The sequence below is a fragment of the Hyla sarda genome, chromosome 10 (genome assembly GCF_029499605.1).
Source record: "Hyla sarda isolate aHylSar1 chromosome 10, aHylSar1.hap1, whole genome shotgun sequence".
NCBI classification, from domain to species: domain Eukaryota; kingdom Metazoa; phylum Chordata; class Amphibia; order Anura; family Hylidae; genus Hyla; species Hyla sarda.
This window is the reverse complement of record NC_079198.1, coordinates 16,559,658-16,584,230: the sequence shown is the minus strand read 5'-3', so window position 1 is coordinate 16,584,230 and position 24,573 is coordinate 16,559,658. Positions and strand designations below refer to the sequence as shown.

The 24,573-nt window shown below is 44.3% G+C and overlaps 1 protein-coding gene and 1 long non-coding RNA gene across 4 annotated transcripts in view; both read right to left on the bottom strand.

Annotated features, from left to right (window-relative positions):
• POU2F2 (POU class 2 homeobox 2) overlaps positions 1 to 24,573 on the bottom strand; it is a 216,477-nt gene that overhangs the window by 136,856 nt on the left and 55,048 nt on the right. The gene's annotated exons all lie outside the window — the stretch shown is intronic.
• Positions 1 to 24,573, bottom strand: part of LOC130293804 (uncharacterized) — a 48,977-nt gene that overhangs the window by 20,553 nt on the left and 3,851 nt on the right. Inside the window, exon 2 of the long non-coding RNA XR_008848293.1 lies at positions 20,134 to 20,181. This is a non-coding gene — a long non-coding RNA (uncharacterized LOC130293804). The remainder of the gene's footprint in view (positions 1 to 20,133; positions 20,182 to 24,573) is intronic.

Genomic DNA, 24,573 nt, shown 5'->3' with positions numbered 1-24,573 from the left:
ACTATTATTGGTCCCATATCATTTGTACAGTGAAGGCAATGTGTGGCAGATAACAATAATTTTGTTTCTTGTTTGTTGGCTGATTATTGGACTTTTTTGAAATGGACGATTATCGGGAACCAACATTCCTAGAAATGTTCATTCACCCAAACATTGGTCCATGTTAAAGGGCATTTAATCCTAATTGTTACCATAATCTACGTAGCTATAGGTTGGATCCTAGAAATAATTTTCTCTACTTGGTCCAAGGTACCACAGTACGATAATGCTTGCTCTATTATGCTGAGCTTAAAATAACCCCATCATATACTTCCACCTTTCCCTACATTTTTTTGACCCAGCATACACCAGAGGGGATAACACCATTTACCCAAAAGACCCTCAGTAGGCAAATTATTTGGCGAAATTTGCACAGGCCAGCAAATTCTGGTAAATATTCTGCTGTTCCCCATGGAAGAAACACTTGATGACTCTGCTGTGTAGCGTCAGCTATGTCAGGAATATGGGGAGAGACCGTGTAAATCCTGTGACTGTTCCACTGCTGGAACATTACATGCGGCACTGTCATGTTCCACTTAATATTTAGGACTTCAACTTGCATATAATTGATCTGGCCACGTTCGTATGACCCTAATTTATCAAACAAATCCAAATTCAAAATAAAATTGTAAGACCTCCTGGCACTACAAGATGAAAGCGCTTGTGATAAATTACCCTTTAAAGAAATGCTGACTGTTTTCACGTGCATACCTGGTACGAATGTCATAGGCAGGAAGCGAGGGCTTTTAAGGTTCTGCCTTATCCAGGGTCTAATCTGATCTGAGACAAATTCTTCCCATTTCTTTTGCTATTATTTCACATACCGGCAGCATCGGGTCAGAGAACCCTACGTGAATAGGCAATATGGTTGTAACATTGAGACATCTTACGTTAAGGTAAAGGTTTGTAGAAGCCAAGGGTGCCAGAGAAAGCACTCACCCCTCCTTTCTTTCTCCTGGAAGGTAGATCAATGTCCTTCCACAGACATGTTAAACACACACAAAATCAATGGTGTTTATGTGTCCAGGGAGGGGCAGCTAAGGAGGAATTGATCTGACGGGAACCTAATCACTTTCTCAATAATCCTGACCTACCGACCTCAGGATTAACCTATTGATAGGCTGATGTCTGGGCTGGTGAAGAGGGAGAATGAGATGAACTTGGACATGACTTCTGCTGGTAGTGAGTACCTTTGCGGGCTAAGTAAAGTTTAGCATTGACTGTGGATGCTATTCGCCTAATCAAAGCCCATCGACAGGATACCCAACATACAATATTCCAAACCTTCCATCTATGCATATACAATGATATATCATATAGCTTTCCAAAATATGCTGGTGAACAAACAAGTGTGACAGTAGTCTGGGTTAGTGTTCTCCAAATTGTGGACCTCTAGATGTTGCAAAACTACAACTCCCAGCATGTCTGGATAGTCGCGTTGGCTGTCGGGGCATGCTGGGAGTCATAGTTTTGCTACAGCTGGAGGTCCACAGTTTGAAGACTGCCGGTATGGGTCGTCTTAAAGGGGTAGTCCAGTGGTGACAAACTTATCCCCTATCCTAAGGATAGGGGATAAGTTTCAGATCGCTGGGGTCCGACCGCTGGGGCCCTCTGCTATCTCTCTGTATGGGGCCCCTGCTCGCTGGCCAGATAGCGCGTGTTGACCACCGCACAAAGCCCCCTCAATACTGCGCTACGGCAGAGCCGGAGATTGCCGAAGGCAGCGATCCGGCTCCGCCATAGAGTTGTATTGAGGGGGCGTGTCAGCTGCCGCGTCCTGTGGTGGTCATCATGCCTCCTTCCCGTGGGCTGTCGGGGCCCCGTACAGGCGATCGTGGGGGGAGCCCAGTGATCGGACCCCCTGCGATCTGAAACTTATTTCCTATCCTTAGGATAGGGGATACGTTTTTCACTAATGGACTACTCCTTTAAGCTGCTGTGTCTGACATGGTCCAGGCCTGTACATACCTATGTTCTCTATCACCGAAGTGCACAAAAACTGAGTGCCACACAAAAAGGGCACAAGGATGGAGTCTATTGCAAGTTTTCACCAAAAAGAGATGGACTTTTACAAACGGTTAATTTTCCTCTGGACCAGAAGGTACTTGCAGGAACAACATTTATCATGTATTCTCTTCTTTCCAACACAGTGCAGAAGGTGTTAACAAGCTTATGCCGGGCATATCTTTCTTTGTAGTTTACATGGCCCACTCCTCCTTATGATTGACACCCAAGGCTCACCTGCCTGCATTGCCCACATGCGCAGTCAAATTTATGAGAGATTCTAAGCCTCTCTGATTTGCCACGCGTGCGCCCTAATATTATGACTAGGCAAGCACAGGATAATTACGCAGGGCTGCCACAAGCAGGCGAGCCCTGTGTCAATTATCAGGAGGAGCAGGAATGACATCCACGGAGAACCCAGGCCATGCCTCTCTGACACTGTGCACAGCATATGGTATAAAAAGACATGGCAAAGAAAGGTATGCACAGGGTCATAAATGACATTACAGGTGCACTTAAAGGACCTTCTCCTGGTTTCCACCCCAGTGTCTACCAAGGAGCCATAACATTGGTCACAGGAAGCTAAGTTTGCAGGAGGCTGCAAAACCTGATGGCCACACAAACCTCCCCTAGATCTCCAGGATGGGCTTTCACATTCACACCCCAGTAATATCCTGAGACAAAAGTGGACATTGAACAAAAAGCTATAGCCACACTGCACACATTCAGTCCTTGGATAGTGCTATGACAAATAGTCAGTTTCCCCAAGTTCCAGCCTTATTGGGAGTTAGCTTGCACAACTATTTTCAGAACTAAGGGAACCCTTCATTTATATGAGCATTCAGTGAACTTGCAGATGTAAAACTGGATAGTACACTCATACTGATCAATGATATTAATAGGGCAAGCTACTGAAACAGTGCGATGCCCCAGTGCCTTCGGCATGAGTAAATCTGTGATTATGTGCATGCCTGACTGCTGATTCCTCACTCCTGTATATGCTTTCCATTAATATTGATGATATGCAATAAGGCCATTTCCACCCCCACCCCTGCACATATGTGAATATATATATATATATATATATATATATATTATATTAATATATATATATATATATATATATATATATATATATATATATATATAGTTATTTTATGTGCATCTACACATCAACATTGTGTGCAAAACTTAACATGTTCTCTAAAAGACAATGCACCCAGGACTATGTACACATGTGCCCACATGTAAAAACAAGATAATTTAAATGACCTGAAGGACCACAGAAAGCATATCTGATGGGAGGGGGTGACCCTTGTTTAGTGTGTGAGTGCATGCATGTGTATAGTGGTGGCTTGAGGCCATTTCTCTCCTCAACAAAAGGACAAATGTTGCCAGTGGTGGACATCAGCTCTTGGCCTATGCTTTTAATTACATGTCCTTTGCATTCTCCAGTCACAATATAAGGAAAAAAAAGAAGCTTTTACATATAGGACATTGAGCGCTTTCCTGGATATAGCTACAAACGTCGGAATGGAAAGGGTGGAGCACTATATGTACCAGGCTGGAGGACACAGGTTTTAAAATTAATTTGCACAGTTTTAATTTTTCTTTTTAATTAATGAGTATGATGCAATTAGATCACTATTTAATGTTAACCCATATAAATTGTGTATAAAAGTAAATTGTTTATCTCTATGTAATAGTTATTATTATTAACAGCAAATATCCATGTAAAATGTAAAAAAAAAATCTTCCAATCAGTAAAATATTTTTGATTTTCATTAATTGTTGTTGGAATACTGTATAGGTCTGTGTTTTCCAACCAGGGTACCTTCTGCTGTTGCAAAACTACAACTTCCAGCATGGTCGGACAGCCAAAGGCTGTTTTGCAACAGCTGGAGGCACACTGGTTGGGATACACTGGTACAGACTGGTGCATTGGACATACCTTTAAATTGAAGACTATATATATATATATATATATATATATATATATGTGACACACACACACACACATATATATATATATATATATATATATATACATAGCCATTTAATACATATATATATATATATATATATATACACATTAATTGTGTGTGTATATATATATATATATATATATATATATATAAATAAATAAATAAATATATATATATATATATATATATATAGGTTTATCGATAGCGAATAGGCACCCAGATACTTTTGATTAGCATGTGACTGCTAGGTATCAGCTATGTGATTACTGCATTAAAGGGGTACTCCGGCCCTAATACATCTTATCCCCTATCCAAAGGATAGGGGATAACATGTCTGATTGCGGGGGTCCCGCTGGTGGGGACCCCCGCAATCTGTCATTCAGCACCCACCTTTGCGAGCTCTTCTCAGCGCTGGAGGCTCCGAGTGTGCAGCATGACGACCACGGGGCAGGAGTATCGTGACGTCACGATTCCGTCCCCTCAATGCAAGTCTATGGGAGAAGGCGTGACGGGCGTGATGGGTGCTGAATGACAGATTGCGGGGGTCCCCAGAGGCAGGACCCCAGCGATCAGACATCTTATCCCCTATCCTTTGGATAGGAGATAAGATGTATTAGGGCCGGAGTACCCCTTAAAGCATCACACATCTATAGGTGCCATAGGTTCACACGGTCCATTTTCTTAATTGCAAATATTAACAACAAAGCCAGTTACAAATCAGAAATGGAGAAAATGTATGAAGGAAAGATGGAGACTACTCATTTTTTATTGTTTTTCGAATCCATTCCAGACTTTGTATGTAATAATTGCAAATAAAAACCTGAACGTGTGTACACAGCCTTATACTCTACACCAAATGAGCAATTTGCAGAAAAGTCATATTTGCAAATTGCAAGTGCAATGCCATGAAAATTATGAATTCTCAGCAAGTGTATTTTTTTCAGAAATGAGACTGACCTGACACTATCAGCCTTAAATGGTTGTTTAGTTACTAAGTTATATCTTCATATGGATGGAAAAATAATTGGACACCTTCAAAGCTCACTGTGAAACCGGCTGATACATACATCCCCAGGTTATTAAATACACAGTGACTGTAGGAGATCCAGTTCTCTGGTTATCAGTCTGGTGCCATCTGCAGGCAATCACAAGTAGTATTTCTATCACTCTTTTTTTGTAGACAAAGGGACAGTAGCGCCATGGCCTTTGTCCTCTATCTCCCCTTCCCCCCTATAGTCCCGAGGGCCAAAGGGCTTCTGACCCAGCCCACCCCTCTCATATCATTAGAAGAGATGGGGGAGAGAGAGAGAAAACAGGGTAACAGAGAGAATAATTTAGAGAATAGATACGCAAAGAATGCCTCTGAAAATACACATGAATACACACACAGGAGGCAAAGAGAAAATATAGAAAATGTATGCAACCTAATGTGTAGGTCAGTGTCACTAAGGTAAAAATGTAAGGTGACAGCAAATGTTTTAGCATTTGTTTTACATGTGTATATATATATATATATATATACATATATATATATATATATATATATATATTAGTAATAATGGAAATAAATTCAAGAACCATGATCCTGTTTGCTCTATTGTCAGGAACAGGACTGCTTGAGTCCATTAGCCCAAGGGACGTGTCTTTGCAATTCAGCCTCAATCAAGTATGTAGGTCTGAGCTGCAATTCCAGCCACATCCCATGGTCAAGAATGGCGCTGCTACCGGAACAAGGAGAAATAACCTTTTTCCCCGGAACAGACATAACTTTTTTTTAGGTATTTTTGGCCAGAAAAAAATGGGCCAGAAAAAAATTTTTGGACACAATTTTTTTTTAAGTACTGTAAAATCTCCCTTAGCGAAAACCTCCCAATAGCTGAAAGTTATTTATTCCTTGGCATAGTCCCATAAGACGTAATATATCTGCACTCTCTGAATATCAGACACTCCCAATAGTGGACGCGGACACACCCGTAAGGACGATGATAAAGGGGTATTCCGGAAAAGGATAGGGGATAAGATGTTAGATCGCGGGGATCCTGCCGCTGGGGACCCCCGCGATTTCTCTTGCAGCACCCCCATTTTTCAGCTGCACAGAGCGAGGATCACTCTGTGGCTGATGACGGGCGGTGCAGGGGACAGAGTATCGTGATGTCACGGCTCTGCCCTCTTGTGACATAATGGCTCCGCCCCCTCGTGATGTCACGCCCCCTCAATACAAGTCTATGGGAGAGGGCATGGCGGCCGTCCCTGCGATATAACATCTTATCCCCTATCCTTTTGATAGGGGATAAGATGTTTAGAGCCGGAGTACCCCTTTAACTTCCCAATAGCAGACAACCCTACCTTGCGATATGAGGACGAGATATGCGGTCAGGATGTAAGGAAGGGATATGAGGACAAGATATAAGGTAGAGATATGAGGACATGTCAAACACCCTTAAAGGGGTACTCCCATGAAAAACTTTTTTTTTTAAATCAACTGGTGCCAGAAAGTTAAACAGATTTGTAAATTACTTCTATTAAAAAAATCTTAATCTTTCCAGTACTTATTAGCTTCTGCATACTACAGAGGAAATAGTTTTCTCTCTGCTGACATCTCTGTCCAGAGTAGGAGAAAATCCCCATAGCAAACATATGCTGCTCTGGACAGTTACTAAAATGGACAGAGATGTCAGCAGAGAGCACTGTGGTCATGATGCCAGCAGAGAGCTCTATGCTTCGGAAAGAGGATAAGTGTTTGATCATGAGACTTGTCCTTTAAGATTAATAATGTTCTGTATCTTCACAGTGTACACAAGTGCTCATACATGACCCCACATATAGAAATCCAAAGGGGTAAATACAGGAGAACATAGTGGCCACCCTGTATATCAATCTTCTCAGAGCCACCTGCTTTATACCATGCTGCTGCCCACTACATGTACAAAGTGACAGGTTCCCTTTAAAGGGTTACTCTGGTGATTAAAAAAAACATTTTTCATATCAACTGGCTACAAAAAGTTTTGTAAATGACTTCTATTAAAAATTTTTAACCTTTCAAGTACTTATCAGCTGCTGTATGCTACCAAGGAAGTTTTTTACTCTTTGGATTTCTTTTCTGTCTCACCACAGTGCTCTCTGCTGACACCTCTGTCCATGTCAGGAACTGTCCAGAGCAGAAGAGGTTTGCTATGGGGATTTCCTCCTGCTCCAGACAGTTCCTGATGTGGACAGAGGTGTCAGCAGAGAGCACTGTGGTCAGACAGAAAATAAATTAAAAAAGAAAAGAACTTCCTCTGTAGTATACAGCAGCTGATAAGTACTGGAAGGATTAAGATTTCTTAACAGAAGTAATTTACAAATCTTTTTACCGTTTTGGAGCCAATTGATATGAAAAAAGTACCGTATTTATCGGCGTATAACACGCACTTTTTAGGCTAAAATTTTTAGCCTAAAGTCTATGTGCGTGTTATACGCCGATACACCACCAGGAAAGGCAGGGGGAGAGAGGCCATCGCTGCCGGCTTCTCTCCCCCTGCCTTTCCTGGGGTCTAGAGCCCTGCTGCCGGCCCTTCTCTCCCCCTGGCTATCGGCGCCGCTGCCCGTTCTGTCCCCCTGACTATCGGTGCCGGCGCCCCATTGCCGGCACCGATAGCCAGGGGGAGAGAAGCGGCGCCGACAGCCAGGGGGAGAGAAGGGGCAGCGGCACCCATTGCCGGCGCCGCTGCCCTGTTGCCTCCCCAATCCCCGGTGGCATAATTACCTGTTGCCGGGGTCGGGTCCGCGCTGCTTCAGGCCTCCGGCGTGCGTCCCCTGTGTCGTTGCTATGCGCTGCACGGCACGGCGCATGACGTCAGTGCCGATAGCACCGATAGTCAGGGGGACAGAACGGGCAGCGGCGCCGATAGCCAGCGGGAGAGAAGGGCCGGCAGCAGGGCTATAGACCCCAGGAAAGGCAGGGGGAGAGAAGCAGGCAGCGACGGCCTCTCTCCCCCTGCCTTTCCTGGGGGTGTATCGGGGTATACACGCGCACACACGCACCCTCATTTTACCATGGATATTTGGGTAAAAAACTTTTTTTACCCAAATATCCTTGGTAAAATGAGGGTGCGTGTTATAGGCCGGTGCGTGGTATACCCTGATAAATACGGTATTTTCCACCGGAGTACCCCTTTAAAGGTTCATGAGGAATATGAATTAATAATGTCTAAGGGACAAGTTCTGTCAGAGAATGATTTCATATCATTAGATACTGATAAATATATTGCTCTGCATAAAGCCATAAAAGGTTGATGTACAGTTTAGCAAACCCAATTTTACATGAAAACATTTTGTGTGTGTGTTTTTCCCTTTTTATTCTTTATTTTTTAGGTAGTACTACTACTACCAGCATGGAACACACTGTTCCATTATGGGAGTAGTAGTACCTGTACTAATTGACAGATCGCCCCGGGTCCGTTGTGATCCTTCTGTATAATGTACAGATGCGGCCGGACGCTCTTCTATGGTCCCCTGCACTGCCGTATATATACACCTATTCATATTTCCTGCAGAGAGCTGTGATTGACCAGATGGTTCCAATCAATCACAACTCTCTATGGGAAATATGAATAGGTGTATATATACGTCAGTGCAGGGGACCATAGAAGAGCGGCCGTATCTATACATTATACAGGAGGATCACAGGGGGTGTCAGGAGTGACATCCGCTGTGATCTTTCCTTAACTGCAGGTACTACTGCTCCCAACATGGAGCACACTCTGCTCCATGCTGGGAGCTGTAGTACCTGCATTAATAGACAGATCGCAACAGGGTTCAGAGTGTGCTCCATGTTGGGAGTAGTAGTACCTGCAGTAAAAGGGGTACTCCCGTGGAAAACTTTTTTTTTTTAAATCAACTGGTGCCAGAAAGTTAAAACAGATTTGTAAATTACTTCTATTAATAAATCTTAATCTTTCCAGTACTTTTTAGCATCTGTATACTACAGAGGAAATGGTTTTCTTTTTGGAACACAGTGCTCTCTGCTGACATCATGACCACAGTGCTCTCTGCTGACATATCTGTCCATTTTAGGAACTGTCCAGACCAGCATATGTTTGCTATGGGGATTTTCTCCTACTCTGGACAGTTCTTAAAATGTACAGAGATGTCAGCAGAAAGCACTGTGCTCGTGATGTCAGCAGAGAGCTCTGTGTTGCAAAAAGAAAACCATTTCCTCTGTAGTATTCAGCAGCTAATAAGTACTGGAAGGATTAAGATTTTGTAATAGAAGTAATTTACAAATCTGTTTAACTTTCTGGCACCAGTTGATTTAATAAAAAAAAGTTTTCCACGGGTGTACCCCTTTAAGCACAGATCACAGCGGGTGTCACTCCTGACAGTCGATGCAATCGTCCTATCTATTGCAGAGATGCGGAGCGGCTCTCTCCTGCACTTCGCATCTCTGCTCTGTACTCTGCCAGCCACTCATTCATTCATATTTCCCTCTGAGAGCGGTGATTGGCTGCAACCATCCGGCCAATCCCCACTCTGGGCAGAAAATATGAATGAGTGATGTTCTATTCACATCACTGGCCGTCGTATAGTGCAGAGATGTGAGCGCTGTATAGAGCATTTTTTTTATTTTATTTTTTGGTACCCAACAAATTTTGAAAAAAATGCCCAAGGGGCCAAAAATGAAATTTCCACTCATATGCAAAAACGCCAGAAAAAAAAGTGTCAGACGCAGGAAATTTTCTGCGTTTTTTTTTTTCTGTGAAAAAAACGCAGGAAAAAAATACAAGTGGAATCCTAGCCTGATTGGTTATCATGGGCAAATCAAAGAGTTCTTGTTCTCAGACAGATTGATAAATCTGTTCCTAAATTTCCCGTGAAGAGTTTTTCAACTGTTTACTCTGGTCAGTCTTATATTCTACACTATATAAAACTTATTTCTCCACTGGAAACAAGTGCCAAATCACCAGATACAGGATTTCACTGTCATTTTTAATTATGTTTTTTCTAAATGGTCGTTACATCGGAGTGTCAGAAATGTGGCTTGTTGGTTGCTCAAATACAACATACATATCAATGCCTAAAGACACAATTTTTGTGGCGCACACGTATGACAGGTCAGAGCTGGTGCAGGGCTTGTGCCCTTGACATTCATTATGAGCATTGCTACAGTTTAGAAATATGTTTCAGACATCGCTCAGATTCATGACAGTTTCTACATAGCGGCCGCACTTGTCCCTGCGACAGTATTGATAAATCTGCCCCAATGACTTTCAGAGCATGTAGCCAGGAAGGATTTAGAGAATTCAGTAGCAGAATAAAATGATGTATTAGGAAACAGACTGAATTTCAAACAAGGATACACACTGATATCTGAGCTTTGTGTAATGTTATGCACTACTACACTGAGGACGCCTACGGATATAACCCAAGTATATACGGCGCTGTGTCCAGGAACCTATCATACATGCCATTACTAGTGCGTACCATGTGTAAAGGAATATCAGTAGATGGGAATGGGCAGATTCTATTGTTCACAATCCAGACTTTAAAGTGATCTCTGCTAAAACATGACTGATTCAATTAGCGAATGGCCTAAAGTCAATCCCACTGATTGAGTCACTAATTGAATCACCTGTGCAGTCGCGGAGATCGCCGGATACGATGATCCTAGGGAACCCGGACATGAAATAATACTATGCTTGATCACTCATCCCTTCTATGCTGTATTTTACCTCTCTGCTGAATGCACGGTCCATTAGAAATGGCATGTAATGGCTAAATAATGTGTGGAGAAAATAAGACATTTTTGCAATTATGAAAATCCACGAATATTATTGAGTACCTTGACTTCTTCTAGTAGCTGTAAAAACAGCATAAGTGGCTTTGAAAGGACAAAGCTGCAGAGAAATGGGTTAAAAGCTTGTGATGTGCAGTCAAGTTAATCGCTACTGAGTAGCAGGTTGCATATACACTATTACCATGAAAACAAGTTCCTGAAGTTGTTGGCTCCATCCTGGTTGTAGCAATGTATGGACTCTGTTTTTTGACAGCCCTGCTAATAATTTTTCATGGTAAGTGATCATGTCATATTGCATCTATGTAGAAGAATGCAGCAGAGCATTGATTTCAATGGGATTCTGCTGCCCTGTGCACATCGGCAGCAGAAATCCTGATTCCGGAGTCCGCAAAAAGAATAGACATGTCTATCCTTTCTGCGGAGTCCACACAGAAATGCATTGCCGTCTATGAAGCGGCACATTTTTTGAGCGGTCTTAGCGCCGGTATGTTCTGTCAGTACTCCGCTGTTGGTGGAATGTCCAAACGGAAAGTTTTCAAAAGAGGTGTGAGCAACCAGGAGGTAGCCAGATTAAAATATAAACGGACAATAACGGATACAAATGGATGAAAAACTGATGCAAAAAGATGCCACTAAAATGGCATCCCTTTGCATCAGTTTGCATCCGTTTGTTAGTAAGGTCCGCTTAGCAGCAATGACGGGAGAGTAGTGGGATGGGAGTGAACGGCCATGTGAACCTAGCCCTACTCAGCAAGGAGGTGTGGCCTAACGGAAAGTGGTGTGACATGGTTAGAAAGGCGGCGTTGCCTACAATGCCAGGCCATGCACAACAAAAAAAACTTTGGTATATTATCTTTGCTTAAAGTAAGCCAACTAAACTGTGAAATCATATACAGATCATCTACAGATGTGCCAGATTTTTCAGCCAGCCTGAGTTATTGTGATAAATTTGGTCTGTCAGTCTAAGATTTCACTGTCTGAGAATTAAACGCTTTTAGTAAATTCCACGTGTTCTCTCTAAAAGGGGTATTCCACGATTTTTTTTTATTTGACTATGCTATAGGGGCTGTAAAGTTAGGGTAGTTCATAATATAGTGCCTGTACATGTGTGTGACATTTTCTCACAATTTTCTGTGATTTTCACCCCAATATTTATTTTTAAAGGCATACAAAATGACTGTTGTCTCAGAATTTTCCCAGGATGCGGTGCGGCCGAGACCTGACTCACTAGTCAGCTGATGACAGGGATCCTGTCTGCTTCAATGGGTGGAGCGATCGCTTGGTGGGAGAGAGATCAATCTGCAACTAATGCAACAGTTGTAGGCACCCTGATTGAAAACCACAGGTCTTTTGAATGGATGCAGCTCATTAATGTTTCAATGGCTGGGGTGGCTGATTAGGGGGAGGGAGGAAAATTGAATTAGGGGATTTGTAGTCAAAAGAAGATAACTCAAACAGGAAATAACAGTTCACAAAAAGCTAGCCACAGTGTTATGATAATCTCACAACATAGCCATTTAGCCCCAAGACAAGCGCAGATCCTTCCTAAGCATGTCCATTACTGTCTGCCAGGTACGTACTAAAATCATCTTATGGTGGCGAACCCCTTTAAAGTTAGATGCATGAGGAAGGTTCATGCTGCATGGACAAAAAAGTTTTGGATGTTTTATGTTTACAATAAATACACTTTAAACTGGTCACAAGTTACTGGTGGTATATTTTTTTACCAAAAATTAGCATATTAGACATTTGTCAAAATTTCTGGAATCCACAATTCCGCAATCGTTTGGTCCCAGATCCTTCACAAATCTGCTCTTGGTTGCTATCTAGTGTACTCTCTTAAAGTTAGGAATCATACAAAATTTTTACTCACTCTGAAGGTGAGCCAACTAACAGACCCAATCTTTCCCAGTCATCTGCTATGTAAAGTAGGGCTAGTTGTCATGTTTGCCTCCATTAGACTAAATTATCCAGGACCCCCTTGGGATGTCCCAGTACGGGATATGCATCTCACAGTTCTATCAGCTTGAGTCCCTGTACGTCCTCAGGGCTCACCTGCAGTGTACCCCCATAATGTAATTCGTTGTATATTATGTGTAAAGAACCTTTGATATGGTCACATGGTTATTGATCACAAGATAATGGTTGTCACATGTTAAAGTCACATATTTTGTTACACAGAGAGCACCAGGTGACCAGATGACCTGCAGCTAGCCTATGGGCTCCTTGCTCAGCCCCCTTTATAATAGGGGGAGTTACTACAATCTCTCTCTTAGATCCTGAGGTCAAGTCCTCTCTGGGATCCTGGCCTAGCTGTAAAGACTGTACCATCTGTCTACCTCAGTAAAGCTACCGTTAACCCTGACCTGGCCTTGGACTCTTATTTGCCCAGCCTAACTAGGACTAGCGGTGCTAACCATTCGGGTGGTTCTAGGTAAAACGATGCCCTGGCCTCACAAACATTTAGGGGTTAACACCATCTGCCCCTGGGCTACAACATCTGCTCCATAACACCTCATGTCGCACCCCCGTGGCTCACCACAAAACTTTGGCGTCATGAACAGGATACAGGTGTGTGCCTTAGCCATAAAGCCACAAGTCCTCCCCCTTAGTCTGAGTCTGAATTGTGTCCAAGAGAAATTGCATGCCGATGCGAGAAAGTTTGCGCCAGAAAACTGTACGGGACATTGTAATGTGCTTCTACCGTGGCGCTGATAACGTAGAGGGGGAGTTGAAGAAAACTGTGCTGTTTATTGTGGAAAATCAGAACTGAAGCCTTGTTACGCATCAAAATGTCTGCTGTTGACCTGAAAGGGTTAACCAGTTGGTTGAGAAGCGCGCGAAAGAGTACTGCCAAAGCCAGAGTACCGCCAAAGCCAGCATCCCACCCCTGGGCATGGAGATCATGTTGCTGTGTCCAGTCCGAGGTGGAACTCGAAAGTCCCGCCCCTTGTTGCCGGGGGCACGGACGAAGAGGATGCATTGCTCAGTCACTTCTGGTCCCAGGCCCCACTGATGACGTCCTTCGGGACGGTGGCCATTTTAGTGGAGACCAGTGATGTAAGTGGTGCGGAGCCCATCGCCGAGGGAACGAAAACAGGAAGTTCTCTGGGCGCAGACATACAGCAAATCCTGGTGGTTGCGCTTGGCTCTAGAGGTCCCGGTCAAGCCCCCACTGCCGCACAGACTCTGTAAACGCCAGCAATTGTCAGAAGTTGCTAGTGCCGAAGGGCCCCTGTATACACCCTTTGGTGCCCAGTAGCATCCCTGAAAAGTTGTAGCATAGTGGAGAAACACCACATGGGGGGTCCCAGCCAGCCCTGACCAAGCTATTGTAGCAACCCCCTAAGCCCCTTAATCTGCCAAGAGGCTTAGTCATTAGACAACAACGGTGGACTAAAATTAAAGCGCCTGTGGACGTAGAAACTCTAGATGGCTACCTTCTTCGTCTCTTCTGTATTGGCTACACAAAGAAGCGCAACAATCAGTCCAAAAAGACATCTTCTGCCCAGCATCAACAAGTCTATCAGATCCGCACCAAGATGATGGAAATCCTGACCCTGAAGGTGCAAACAAAAGACGTGAAGGAAGTTGTTAACACACTGATCCCAGGCACCATAGGCCAAGATATTGAAAAGGCCTGTCAATCTTTCTATCATCTCCACGACGCATATATTCCAAGGGTCAAGATACTGAAAAACTCAAAGTTAAATTTGCCTGAAGCCCCGACCTAGACCACTCTTGTAGCCACAGAGCTGAGGCCGGGTCCACAGGCGTCCTCAGATGTGCCCAGGCCTACTCCTGCTGTTGAGGAGATTTGGCCTGATCATCGGACACCAACCGAAGTACTAAGGCCTACTCCTGCTGTCGAGGAGGTGTGGCCTAACCAGCGGGTACCAACCAAAGTGCCTCTCCCTACTCCAACAATTTAGGAGGTTTGGCCGGGTCAACGGGCACCAACTGTCATTCCACCACTGGCGCAAGCTACTGCTGTACAAGTGGTGATCACTGTGAGTCCAACCATCACTGAATCCCATTTGCCCCATGTCTCATGGAACACACATGCCAACCCCACGGAGAGTGCCCAGTCTTGTGGTCCTAGGTATATGTCACAGCCTGGAAAGCAGTTTTGACTGAAGAGGTTGGAGTGGAAGAGTACCTATTTGAAAAATGTTCTATTTGTGTACTCCTGTACAGTAACTTCACCAGACTTGGTCGTATGACTAACTGACTTCTGTGTGCAAGAACAATTTTTGTTGTTACAGGTTTCTACAGCAACGTTTAAGCACAGTGCCTGACAGACTAGTCAAGAAAGTTTAGCAGTAACCAAACTCGTAAGTGTTGTGCCCGGCTACGGCCGTGATTCTCAGGAACCTGAACTCTATAGTGTATCTGGACTACTGAGTAATACATGGACATTTGTGTAAATATTGCCATAGTAATATATTGTGCTCACCGTTATGCACAAGGGAAATGTTGTAGATCCTGCACTATAATTGTTGTAGCGTAATAAAATGTATATCATTTGTTGGTACGCCAAAAAATCAAAGTGTACCATATTCTCTGATGTCTGGTAGTTTTCTTGTAGGGGTTGTCCTGAACTAATCAAGAGAAGCAACATATCACCCCATCACCAACATCATGTACAGTCAACACCAGTAAAGTCATGTACTACACATAGTCATAATAAGTACACATAAAGTACAGATAAAGTCATGTACACATGTTTCATGTACAGTAGGACTGTAACACTCACAACCACACAGTCCGTAAAAATGTCTAATAGGTCTAAAATGTCAAATGTGATATTTCTTCTGTCCTCGTGCTCAGGATACTTTGCTGGCCAGAAGGTATTCTCACCCACAAAAGCATGTAACAAAGAGTCAAAGGTAACAAAATGTCAAATGTTATCTAAATAATTTCTAGCATAAGAAAATGTCTAGCATAAAAATAACTAGTGTTCTGGGGAGAAGTGTGTATTGCCAAGGGACCCCAGTAGCCAAGGCATTGGACAGATAGCCTCCGATAACCCAATCCGCTAGTGTCATGTATAGAGTGTTATATGTATAGTCAAATGTAATATGTATAGTCAGCTGCCATAATAAGCATAGTCGAATGTCATAAAATGCATAGTCATAGTCCATAAGTCATGTTTATACTATAGTCATAGTTATGTTGTTATTATTATACATAAACCTTATTCTTCGTTAAATGCAAAAATCTACCAGAGCATGTATGGACATTTATACAGAGACTCTATTGCATTATCAGTTCTTAACAACAAATAGCCTGGAAATAGACATTGGATACAATGCTCCAGGACTGCATGTGGCCCCAAGGCCGTTTCGCTCCTCAAAGCTTTACAGGACGGATGTCGAGGACGACTTTAGTTAAGCAGGGTGGTTTGTGATGTCCCAGTAAGGGATATGTATCTCACAGTCCTATCAGCTTAAGTCCCTGCATGTCCCCAGGGCTCACCTGCAGTGTACCCCCATAATGTAATTAGTTGTATATTATGTGTAAAGGAACTTTGATATGGTCACATGGTTATTGATCACATGATTATGGTTGTCACATGTTAAGGTCACATGTATTGTTACCCAGAGAGCAACAGGTGACCAGATGACTCGCAGCTATCCTATTATAGTCAGGGTGGCTGTTCTAAAGTCTGTCAAAGTCACTGCAAGTCAAAGCAAGCTGCGAGGTCCCCTGTATTACTGGTCACCTCTCTGGGATCCTGGACTCGCTGTAAAGACTGTACCATCTGTCTACCTCAGTAAAGCTACCGTTAACCCTAACCTGGCCTTGGACTCATATTTGCCCTGTCTAACTAGGACTAGCGGTGCTACCGTTCAGGTGGTTCTCGGTAAAACCACACCCTGCCATCACGAACATTTAGGGGTTCACACCATCTGCCCCATACACCTCACATCGCGCCAACATTTGCCAACAATTATCCTTAGTACTAGCCAGGCTCATTTCTTGATCTCTTTCATGGTTTATGCACTGCAGGGCTGCAAGCCCCCATTTAAGGCACCCCATTGGACATTCATAGGGCAAGTCTGTAAGACTTGTTTTCACCTCCCTCTTCATAGAACACTGTCCTGCTTCCCCTACCTATACAATGACTAAATGCACTGTCTGTGGGTTAAGAAAGCAGGACTCCCAGTATTCATGTATGAGTAAGAGGAACAAGCAGGACTCACTGGCTTTCTCTAACAGTGGGTGGAGAAGGTAGACTCTTTATGAATGAGTTGAGGAAGCATAACTTACAGGCTTCCTCTTTGTGTCCAGGAAGCAAAAATAGATTTTAACATAAAATTACAGAATTAAAGCATAATAAACTATATACTCTTGAGCTCAGCATCAAATCCCATATCCTATGTGAGTCAAAAGGATCTATAAGCCGTTGTCCTTTCTGCTATTCCTGGACTATCTTGTGGTTTCTATTTAAAACAGGAACCATAATGTAAATGACGTTAACAGAGCCTAAGGGGTGGATTCACACTGCTTTTTTGTCTTCATTTCACTGTTACGTCTTCCTTTAAAGTACATTTCATTTATTTTCATTATGCAAAAATGTAGTCAACTACGCTTTTGTGTACATCCCCAAAAAACATATACATTACAATCTATTTTTATTTTTTTTTTTATAATGTCAATGTCAAGCATACAGCAGCATCCGTTTTTAGCATCTGTTAATGTAAATGTTTTTCCTGTTAAACCTATATGTTAAACGGGCAGTAACAGCAGGGTGTAAACACACCCTTACCTGTTTAATGGTGATATATACTAAATGGACAACCGCACTGGGACAAACCTCTTGATCATTGGGAATTCAGGTTTTATTCAATCCCAATCAGTTCCAAATGAAGCACCTACCAATACAGCTGCCTTTTCAAACATTGGTAATAGAATGGATTCCAGTGCAGTACTGTAATAAAAGCCATCGCCACTGGAATCTTAATCTTGGAAACATCTTCTATGAAGTGATGAATCGCTCTTCTTTATCTGGTGTCTGATAAATCTGGGATTGGTAAATGCCATAAGAATGTTACCTGCCTGACTGCATTATATCAGCGATAAAGTTTGGTGGAGGATGGATAATGCTATGGGGTTGTTTTTGTAGGGGTTGTTATGCCCCGTGTTTCCAATGAAAAAAAAAAACCTAATGCTTCAGCATACCGAGACATTTTGGATAATTGTAGGCTCTCAACTTTGTGGGTCAGTATGTTTTTTTTACTGTCCCAGTATGACTGAGCCCACAGCCTCAAGAAAGTGTCATAAAAGCATTGATGGATGAGTTTTGTGTGTAAGAATATGACTGACCCAAATAGCCCTGACCTCAACTCCATCCAGGAACTTGTATGAGCCAGAACAGAGATTGTGAGCCAGGTCCATTCACCCAACATCAGAGTCTGACCTCACAAATGCTTTTCTGGATGGATGGGCAAATATTCCCACAAAAATTTGGAAAATCATGTAGAAAATCTTCCCAGAAGAGTGAATGCTGTTATACCGTCAAAAGGGGAGGTGGAAACTCTGTATTGATGCAGATGGATTTAGAAAGGGATATCCTTAAAAACTCCTGTTGGTGTAATTCATAGGTGTTCAAAACTTTTGTCTATATACTGTACATTAAGTGCAATAGAATAAAATGGAATGGTGTTGCGGTGACAGCATATTGCAACAGTGTGGTCCTGTATTTACTTTACCTTTGTGGTGCAACTTATATGGAGCCTAAATGAAGGAAATTGAAATATACCGTATATACTCGAGTATAAGCCGAGTTTTTCAGCACGATTTTTCGTGCTGAAAACACCCCCCTCGGCTTATACTCGAGTGAACTCTCCACCCGCAGTGGTCTTCAACCTGCGGACCTCCAGAGGTTTCAAAACTACAACTCCCAGCAAGCTCGGGCAGCCATCGGCTGTCCGGGCTTGCTGGGAGTTGTAGTTTTGAAACCTCTAGAGGTCCGCAGGTTGAAGACCACTGCGGCCTTCGACATCATCCAGCCCCCTTTCACCCCCTTTAGTTCTGTACAGTACTCGCCTCCGCTCGGCGCTGGTCTGGTGCTGCAGGACTGTCCGGAGAGGAGGTGGTCCGGTGGGATAGTGGTTCCGGGCTGTTATCTTCACCGGGGAGGCCTCTTCTAAGCGCTTCAGGCCCGGCCCCAGAATAGTCACGTTGCCTTGACGAGGACGCAGAGGTACGTTCATTACCAACGTACTTCTGCGTCATCGTCAAGGCAATGCCTCTATTCTGGGCCCGAAGCGCGGAGAAGAGGCGCCCCCGGTGAAGATAGCAGCCCGGAACCACTATCCCACCGGACCACCTCCTCACCGGACAGTCCTGCAGCACCGGACCAGCGCCGAGCGGAGGTGAGTACTGTACAGAACTAAAGGGGGTGAGAGGGGGCTGGATGATGTCGAAGGCCGCAGTGGTCTTCAACCTACGGACCTCCAGAGGTTTCAAAACTACAACTCCCAGCAAGCCCGGACAGCCGATGGCTGCCCGGGCTTGCTGGGAGTTGTAGTTTTGAAACCTCTGGAGGTCCACAGGTTGAAGACCACTGAGGGCGGATGATGACAAGAGGATGATGAAGGGGGGGTGTGGGATGATGACAAGGGGATGATGAAGGGGGGTGGGGATGATGACAAGGGGATGATGAAGGGGGGGTGTGGGATGATGACAAGGGGATGATGAAGGGGGGTGGGGATGATGACAAGGGGATGATGAAGGGGGGGTGTGGGATGATGACAAGGGGATGATGAAGGGGGGTGGGGATGATGACAAGGGGATGATGAAGGGGGGGTGTGGGATGATGACAAGGGGATGATGACAGGTGATGATGATGAGGGTCTGGATGATGACAGGGTGATGATGATGAGGATGTTAATGACGGGGGCCTGGATGATGACAGGGGGGGATGATGTATTTCCCACCCTAGGCTTATACTCGAGTCAATAACTTTTCCTGGGATTTTGGGGTGAAATTAGGGGCATCGGCTTATACTCGGGTCGGCTTATACTCGAGTATATACGGTAATGACAAAAAACAGCACCAATTTTTGGCTGTGTGATTAAGGCCTTAGGGGGAAATTTATCAAAAGCTATTTAAGGAAGAGCAGTGCAGTGGCCCATAGCAACCAACCAGATTGTTTCTTTCATTTTTCAGAGGCCTTTTTGGTTGCTATGGATAACTGCACCACTCTTCCTCTACACAGGTTTTGATTATTCTCCCACTTAGTGCTCATACACATGATAATACAGTACCACATAGAGCCCCTACGGTTGTGTATTATGAACCCAAAGGCACTAAATGTGTTACCTCATAAAGCCTCACAGATGTCCTGTATTCTTCTAATATTCATGTCATCTGAGAGACAAAAGAAAAAACAACTATATATCTTTCTGTCTAAAGTCAAAGACTCATGGAGGTCGAGAACAGTTCAGAAGAAATATGCAAGTATGGACGCCACACTACAGGTCAGTACTAGGGCTGCACGATATGGGGAAAATGTGCGATTGCGATCATTATGGGCCTAAATATTGCGATTTTGATATGCAATGCGATATAATAAATAAATGGTGAAATCCCCCCATTTTCTGTCCAATCTCCTCCATTTCACATCTATCCACCTATTTTTTGCCCACCGCCCATTTCACATCTCCGTCAAATTCTCTCACCATGGTCACATCTCCCCCCCCCATCACATTTTCTTCCCCTTGTCACATTCTCCCCCCTATGTCGCATTCTCCCCCCTATGTCACATATCCCCCTGTCACATTCACCCCCCTATGTCGCATTCTCCCCCCTATGTCACATATCCCCCTGTCACATTCTCCCCCCTATGTCGCATTCTCCCCCCTATGTCACATATCCCCCTGTCACATTCTCCCCCCTATGTCGCATTCTCCCCCCTATGTCACATTCATCCCCCTGTCACATTCTCTCCCCATGTCATATTCTCCCCCCTGTCACATATCCCCCTATGTCGCATTCTCCCCCCTATGTCACATATCCCCCTGTCACATTCATCCTCCTGTCACATTCCCCCCCCTATGTCACATTCTCCCCCTATGTCACATATCCCACTATGTCGCATTCTCCCCCCTACGTCACATATCCCCCTATGTCACATTCATCCCCCTGTCACATTCTCTCCCCATGTCATATTCTCCCCCCTATGTCACATATCCCCCTTTGTCGCATTCTCCCCCCTATGTCACATATCCCCCTATGTTGCATTCTCCCCTATGTCACATATCCCCCTATGTCACATTCTCCCCCATGTCACATATCCCTCTATGTTGCATTCTCCCCTATGTCACATATCCCCCTATGTCACTTTCTCCCCCTATGTCACATATCCACCTGTCACATTCTCCCCCCTATGTCACATATCCCCCTATGTCACATAACCACCTGTCACATTCTCCCCCATGTCACATATCCCCCTGGCACATTCTCCCCTATGTCACATATCCCCCTATGTCACTTTCTACCCCCTATGTCACATATCCACCTGTCACATTCTCCCTCCTATGTCACATATACCCCTATGTCACATAACCACCTGTCACATTCTCCCCCATGTCACATATCCCCCTGGCACATTCTCCCCCATGTCACATATCCCCCTGGCACATTCTCCCCCCCCCCTCATCAAATTCTCCCCCCATGTCACATCTCACCCCCTGCCCACCGTCACATCCTCTTCCCCATTTCACATTCTCCCCCCTTTGTCTTATATCCTCCTGTCACATTCTCCTTCCCCCATGTCACATATCCCCGTCACATTCTCCCCCCATCACATTCTCCCCCATGTCTCATTCTCCCCCCCATGTCACATCTCACCCACTGTAACATCCTCTTCCCCATATCACATTCTCCCCCCTATGTTACATTCTCCCCCCTATGTCACATTACCCCCATGTCACATATCCCCCTGTCACATTCTCCCCCCCCTCATCAAATTCTCCCCCCATGTCACATCTCACCCCCCGCCCACCGTCACATCCTCTTCCCCATATCATATTCTCCACCCTTTGTCTTATATCCCCCTGTCACATTCTCCCCCCCCCCATGTCACATATCCCCATCACATTCTCCCCCCCATGTCACATCTCACCCACTGTATCATCCTCTTCCCCATATCACATTCTCCCCCCTATGTTACATTCTCCCCCCTATGTTACATTCTCTCCCCATGTCATATTCTCCCCCCTATGTCACATATCCCCCTTTGTCGCATTCTCCCCCCTATGTCACATATCCCCCTATGTTGCATTCTCCCCTATGTCACATATCCCCCTATGTCACATTCTCCCCCATGTCACATATCCCTCTATGTTGCATTCTCCCCTATGTCACATATCCCCCTATGTCACTTTCTCCCCCTATGTCACATATCCACCTGTCACATTCTCCCCCCTATGTCACATATCCCCCTATGTCACATAACCACCTGTCACATTCTCCCCCATGTCACATATCCCCCTGGCACATTCTCCCCTATGTCACATATCCCCCTATGTCACTTTCTACCCCCTATGTCACATATCCACCTGTCACATTCTCCCTCCTATGTCACATATACCCCTATGTCACATAACCACCTGTCACATTCTCCCCCATGTCACATATCCCCCTGGCACATTCTCCCCCATGTCACATATCCCCCTGGCACATTCTCCCCCCCCCCCTCATCAAATTCTCCCCCCATGTCACATCTCACCCCCTGCCCACCGTCACATCCTCTTCCCCATTTCACATTCTCCCCCCTTTGTCTTATATCCTCCTGTCACATTCTCCTTCCCCCATGTCACATATCCCCGTCACATTCTCCCCCCATCACATTCTCCCCCATGTCTCATTCTCCCCCCCATGTCACATCTCACCCACTGTAACATCCTCTTCCCCATATCACATTCTCCCCCCTATGTTACATTCTCCCCCCTATGTCACATTACCCCATGTCACATATCCCCCTGTCACATTCTCCCCCCCCTCATCAAATTCTCCCCCCATGTCACATCTCACCCCCCGCCCACCGTCACATCCTCTTCCCCATATCATATTCTCCACCCTTTGTCTTATATCCCCCCGTCACATTCTCCCCCCCCCATGTCACATATCCCCATCACATTCTCCCCCCCATGTCACATCTCACCCACTGTATCGTCCTCTTCCCCATATCACATTCTCCCCCCTATGTTACATTCTCCCCCCTATGTCACATTCCCCCCCATGTCACATATCCCCCTGTCACCTTCATCCTCCTGTCACATTCTCCCGCTGTCACATTCCCCCCATGTCACATCCCCCCACATGTCACATTCCCCCCCATGTCACATTCCCCCCATGTCACATTCCACCCCACCCCCACATGTCACCTTATCCCCCCCCATCACATTCTCCCCCCTCATGTCACATTCCCCCTATATCACACACACTTTCACGTTCTCCCCCAGTAGGTAGCTTTTTGTACTGCAGCAATACACTGGGTTTCCTGGACGGTTTTCAAATCTTCCGTGGGATTCAGGAAACCTAGTGTGTCTGCTGCCGAAAAAGACCTTTCCCCATCAGCCAATCACTGGCTTGACATGACCCCGCTGCGGCCAGTGATTGGCTAAAAAGGGAAAGGTCCTTCTACTTGTATGGAGAAGAGAGGAGACACCGGACCGCACGGACACGAACGGCATCTGCAGGGACCGGGAGTAGGTGAGCAGAAGTATTTTTTTATTTTTTCTTCCTGCACCCCTTTTACTTAGCTCAGTGTTTTTCTACCAGGGTGCCTCCAGCTGTTGTGAAACTACTACTCACAGCATGCCCGGACAGCCTTTGGCTGTCCGGGCATGCTGGGAGTTGTAGTTTTGCAACAACTGGAGGCACCCGGGTTGGGAAACACTGACTTTTAGTATTTACATTTGTTTTTACCTGCTCTGGCCGGCCCCCGCCCGCAGCAGCACACGTGAGCTGGCCGAGTAGATAATCACAAGTTTTCCCGGGGGGCCGTATCGCTATATCGCAAAAAAAGCAAAAATCGCAATTCAATTGCTTTTGCGATGTATCGAGCAGCCCTAGTCAGTACCATAAAAATGTGTAATACTGAGGAAAACACATCAGCATCTGGTTCACACACTGCAGTGGGGAAAACGTAATATAAAAGCTTCCACATGGGTTTCTCCTCATGGCTTTAGAGAAATATCACAATTCTGGAAAAGGTATACAGAAATAGGATATGAGATAGATAGATAGATAGATAGATAGATATGAGATAGATATGAGATAGATAGATAGATATGATATAGATATGAGATAGATAGATAGATAGATATGAGATAGATATGAGATAGATAGATAGATAAATAGATAGATATGAGATAGATATGAGATAGATAGATAGATAGATAGATAGATAGATATGAGATAGATAGATATGAGATAGATAGATAGATATGAGATAGATATGAGGTAGATAGATATGAGATAGATAGATATGAGATAGATAGATAGATATGAGATAGATAGATATGAGATAGATATGAGATAGATATGAGATAGATAGATAGATAAATAGATAGATATGAGATAGATATGAGATAGATAGATAGATAGATAGATAGATAGATATGAGATAGATAGATATGAGATAGATAGATAGATATGAGATAGATATGAGGTAGATAGATATGAGATAGATAGATATGAGATAGATAGATAGATATGAGATAGATAGATATGAGATAGATATGAGATAGATAT